The sequence below is a fragment of the Microtus oregoni genome, unplaced genomic scaffold, assembly GCF_018167655.1.
Source record: "Microtus oregoni isolate MIOR12 unplaced genomic scaffold, Mior012 000007F_ref0000211, whole genome shotgun sequence".
Taxonomy (NCBI): domain Eukaryota; kingdom Metazoa; phylum Chordata; class Mammalia; order Rodentia; family Cricetidae; genus Microtus; species Microtus oregoni.
This window is the reverse complement of record NW_024543066.1, coordinates 18,564,762-18,570,761: the sequence shown is the minus strand read 5'-3', so window position 1 is coordinate 18,570,761 and position 6,000 is coordinate 18,564,762.

Here is a 6,000-nt window from a genome sequence, read left to right as displayed (position 1 = left end):
GATAATTCTTACATCCTCTCCAAGGAACTCTCTTGCTAAGAAAAAAAACCAGTAGAACTTTTTTTGAAAATGGATGTTTTTCACACTTTTCTTCAGACGTACAAGCCGCCAGTCACTGACATAAAGACTTGAAGTTCCTTATTTGTGTGTGTGTGTTTATAAGATCAGGAAATAAAGGTAAGACAACAGAATATCTTTCTCTAGATTTTTCTGACCCCACATAATGTTTAAGATAATTAAAAAATAAATTGCTAAACAGTTACTTTCTAGGGACTATTTTTAATAACAGGTGAGTGATTAGGTAGCAACATTTGTATCTCAATGTATTTTTGAATCTTCACTTGAATAAAAGGACTAGTTACAAAGTAAACCTTTCTTCACAGTGCTTCTTGCATTTGCTTAGAAGGGGGATTCAAACTCTTACCATATCTGAGTGACGGCTGTACTTGTCTGCCCTTGAAAGCAAGCACTGAACAAACTACCATGGACCATGTGAGCATCATCCGAATAGTCTTTGAAAACTGGAATAGGCTACTTCACATCTCTTTTTAATTTGTGTTTTAAGGATGTGGATAGGACTGAGTGTCTTTCCCTGGTGGTTTACTCAGCATTTTCACCTTTCTGCCTCTGAGGGAAATATATATATATATATATATATATATATATATATATATATATATATGAAATATTTAGGAAAGTGACCTTGCAGATTTCCAGACCATCTCACTGGCCTTTTGCCTGCTCCCATAGATGATGGCATGTAGTGATGGCAATATGAGAAGCTTGGCAACCTTCTCCGCCTGAATATGACTCTCTCTTCTACTACTGAACAGGTATGTGGTTTTTATTTAATAATGGACACCATTGCTGTGAGCTATGAGACCTTTGGTTATCCATTGAGAAATGAGAAATACAACACATGTGTTTTCCAGAATGGCAAATGTAAATAAGTGATACATTTAGTGTCACCTGTCAATCATTTTACTCTCAGGAGCAGAATCTGCAGCCATATTTGGATTAAGTTGGCCAAAGCTCAATGAGTAAGCTGTTTTGCACTTGAATGGCTTCTTCTGAGTCCCTGAAGTGTTTGGGTGATGGCCAATGAAATAGATATTAGGTGGTCTTTTAAAAGCAGACATTGGGAGATAAGAGCTTGTAGGTGTTGTTCCATATAAATAGACCATTCAGAATGGGTTTGTCCTTGGGTTGTTATGTGGCCAACAGCAATGGCAGTAGCTACTATTACTGTTGATAATGAATGTTATATATTCTGAAGCTTTTAGATGGAATATTCTATAGCTATCTATTAAGCCCTTTTGATCTATGGTGCATGTTAATGCCAAGGTTTGTTTCTTGCTGTTTTGTTTGGATGATCTAGTATTGATGGAAATGGGATGTTCAAATCATTCTCTGTTCTTATAGTTGAGTATATTTCTGTATGTCCAGTAATGTTTCTAAAATTCAATTTGGTACTCCAATATTCAGCACATCTATAATAATCCTATTTTCATGATTGATCACTTTTTTTTATTAATGTGAATTCACTTGCTTTATATTTTCTCATTATGGCATGAAGTCTACTTTGTTAGAGAAAGCTATTGCCATTTTTGCCCTCCATTTGCCTGATATGTTGATTTTAATGCTCCTCCTTCAGTCTGTATGTACTTTTTGCCAATAAGGTGGTTTGAATGAGGCATCCCTAAAGACTCAGCCTTTGAATATTTGGTCCCCAGTTGATGGTGTTGCTTGTATAGGTTTAGGAGACATGGTCTTGTTGGAGGAAGTATGTCATTGAGAGTTTAAAGATTTGTGCCATATCCAGCTCACATTCTCTGCTTTGGTTTATAGTTCAAGATGTGGGCTCCCAGTTTCCTGCTTTTGCCATCACGGACTCTAACCCTCTGGAACCATAAGCGCAACAAACTCTTCTATTTATTGCATTGGTCATGTTTTTTTATCAAAGCAATAAAAAATAATAACTAATACAGGAGTGGTTTTTTTTGGATGCAACAAATTATTGGCTCTTACCTTTTAATCTATTCAGCAGGTTAAGTGATTTAATCAGCAAACTAAAACCATTTGCATTTAGGGTTGTTATTGAAAGGGATTTTTTGACTCTTATGTTTTTTGAGGGTAAGATGTTCGAGACAGGGTTTCTCTGTAGCTTTGGAGCCTGTCCTGGAACTAGCTCTTGTAGACCAGGCTGGCTGTGAACTCACAGAGATCTCCTGCCTCTGCCTCCCAAGTGCTGGGATTAAAGGTGTGTGCCACTATTGCCCAGCCTGACTCTTACGCTTATGATGATTGTTTTCCTGTTGATTTCATTGTTTTTCTCTTCTTTTTATGTTAGACATTAGTTGGTATACTGAGTTGGAAATGACTTGAGCATTCTTTTAGACTTATTTATTTTTATTTTATGTGAGTTGGTGTTTTGTCTGCAGTACATCTGTGTAAGGGTGCCAGATCCCCTGGAAATGGAATTAAAGACAGTTGTGAGCTTCCACGAGGATGCTGGGAATTAAGAGAAGCCTGTGCTCTTAACTGCTGAGTCATCGACTGAGCTGTTCCTAATTTTCCTTTGTCTATTTGTTCTTCTCGTGAAATTTATTCTTTTCTCTGTTTTTATTGTTAAGACCCTCTGTTCCCTCTAGATGTATAGGATTCCTCTAAGTGTCTTCTACAGTGGTGGTCTCGTAGGCATGAATTACTTTTGATTGTGCTGGTCTTGGCTATTTTATTTCTTCCTGATTTAAGGTATATGTACTGAAAGCGGTTCCTTCTGTTACCATTCACCTTCCTTTCGCTGCTTGTGGTACATCGTCCCATGTTTATCACATCACAGGGGTTATCCCGAGGTGCAATATTTTTTGGATAGATTTGCTTTAGTAACACATTGGTAATTTTTCTTTAGCTGCTTTTAATATCGTTTCTTTATTTTGAACTTTGATATTTTTGACTCCAATGTGTTGTGGAGACATCATTCTTTGGTCTGTCTGGGGTTCTCAATGGACTTCCATGTCCATTTCTTTGCAGTACTTGGCAACTGTTTTGTTCCAATTTTAATGAATAGTTTCTGTCTAGTGTTTTACATTGTCTATTTCTACTCCACCAGCGCCTGAGTGTCATGTTTCCTTATCCCACTCCTCTGATATTCTGCCTCATTTCATCTACTCGTTATGGTTTCTATTATCAAAATTTTACTGAGTTTTTAATTTCTTTATTTTCTCCCCAAATCTTTATTTTCTTTCTTATCCATCTCCATTTTCTCTTTTTTCAATGTTCACTTTATTGTCTGTATCCTGAATTTATTTTCTTACTTCATCTTTGTATTTGGTTGTTTCCTCATTGAAGTAGCTGATTATTTTTACATGTTGGCTTTTGAATTATTTGCCCACCATGTCAATCATTCCATTGTCTTTAGGTTTAGTAATTGAGGTATTATTATTACTTGGAATATGTAATGTTACCTTACCTAGTCATGTTTATTGAGTTTCTCTGTTGTAATTTGCTCATGTTTGGTATAGATTTCTCTTCCGATTTTGAGAGTCTCTGAGGGGAAGCCTCCCCAGGACTGTTCAGAGAGGAGCAAACAAACCTCAAGGCCAAGCCAAATGCAGACATACACATAAAATCGATGCAAACACATTACTACACCAGCAATTACCATAAAACACAAAATGGCATGTTGTTCACATAGAATACAGCATGAACCTAATCATTATTTTACATGAAAATAAAAACAGCTAATGGAAGAAGTCAGGTAAGACAGCAAGGAAAGAATGGAAAGGAAGTTTTGAGAAATTAAAGAAAAGGATCTGAGAACGTTATGAAAAGGGAGAAGAATGTGCAAATGGATAAAAATGAAACTGAAACCCAGTAAAGGAATAGTGTATGAATAGTTTTAGGTAATTATAAGGAGGTAGAAATAAAAGCATTAAAACTCTTTAAGATATAGAATTAAAATACTATGAAAAGTTTAATAAAAAGAAAAACTGGATCATGTCTGGCAACTCCTAAAATTAAAGTCTATCGGGAAGAAAACGGAGGCTCTGATAGATGCAGGGGCTCCTATGTTTCCTGCCATTTAAGCAAGTGCTGAATTTGAACTATTCAAGCGTCCAGCACCCATCAGAGTTGCCTTCCCTTTGGGACCTTGTCTGTTTAGGGTAGCAGGAGTCTGGGATGACATAATCTACAGTCCCTTTGTGGTTTCCTGCACACTCTCAAGTGCATTGAAAGGAAGAGAAATGAACAAACATCGAATTCTGTACATGAAAGCTGACTCTGTGCTTTCCAAAGTCACTCAGCATTTCATGCCTAGCGGAAGAGATGAGACTGTGGAAATCATTTGCCTCTCCGGAATCTCAGAGACCTGCCCACAATGAACCTCCTAGCAGATAACTGACTCCAAACCCCGGCTTCAAGTGTGGGACTATCAGGCTACACAGCTAACATTGAGGAGGTAAGGTCAGCTCCCAGGAACAGAAAGTGAGATCCCTTGTACCCATCCTTTTGCTGCCTGAGGCCAGCCTCCTACCCCTTACACTTCTCAGCAAGTCTGTATGCATCCCCATTCTCTCTACACCTGCCTTGCAGAGGCATCTTCTATCCCGAGAAGGTGGGAAGTTGATTCCAGGCTTTCTGACTTGTGATTGTTCCTTGTGATCATGGTCTTTGGCTAACTCAGCATTGAACAGTAAATTCTCTTTTAAGAACTTACTATCTTATCTTATCTTATCTTATCTTATCTTATCTTTCTTTCTGTCTGTCTGTCTGTCTGTCTGTCTGTCTATCCAGCTACAGCTTTCCAGTACTTAGTGGGATAAAACCATTGACCTCCTCAGGAGTGGTCACCGTCTCACCTACACTCCCAAGTAAACTGGAGTCTTTGGAAGAACTGTCTTCAGCTTAGCTTTGGAATGAGGCTGACGTCACCTTCCCTCCCTGCTGGTATTTGCTATCCTGACTTTTCTCGTTCACCGTGGCACATATGGAAGGTTCTCGTCTCTCATTTTATCCCTGAGGTCGCTACTGTCTTTTCATTTGGAGACTTTCCCCCTCTCCCTCTGGTTGCCCATTTCTTAATGGCCACACCAAAGAGATAATCCCAATTCCTCAGGAGTTTTTGACACTTGAATATAGTTTATCATTCAAATTTTGTTCATTTCTAATGTCAGAATAGAAAATTTCACCCTATAACTAAACATTCCATATTCTGCTCAATATTAAACAAGCAACAAATTTACACTCCCCATAGCTCCCATTGCTTATAAGTTATTTGAACTTTTTCATGGTCACCCTCTCTACAGAGAAGACAAACCTTATGTACCCAGCCCACATCTGACTTTCGATTTTAAGAACACATGTTTTCTGCTTTTATATCTGAAAGGATCAATACATCAATCTTCAAGGCACAAGTTTCTACCCTTATTTATCTAATAGGTTTTTTTTTTTTTAAAAAAAATAGTGTTTAGTACCATGTAGATACTCTCAGATTTTATAGAAATGAGCCCAATCACCAGTTTTCCTAACTCTAGAATCTGTCATTTGCTTATAAATTAGGCTATCTTTCATGAAAAATAAAACATTATATTTTCAAATTTCTGAGAGAAATATACATTGTAGATGAAAGCAATATAAGGGGAAAAAAGGAGAAGAATTCCATGAAAAGAAATAGTGTTAGATGATACTCCAGGGTCCATGTGAGTTCCTCAGGGGACCCTGCATGTGAGACCCTCAGGGGACCCTCCCTGCATGTGAGGTCCTCAGGGGACCATGCATGTGATGTGTTCATCCTTTGAGTGAGCTCGAGGTGACACTTGAGGAAGTTGTTTCATGCCCCTGAAAATACCCACGCAGGTTCTGGGCTTCCCAAGGCTGTTTGGGTGGGATGTGCCCTTTCAGGGTTTCCCGTGTGACTTGAGGCTTGGTCACAGGTTTTGATTTCTCCATTTTCCATTTCCTAAGTGAAGAGGATGCCCGAGAAAGAGCCCCGAGTCT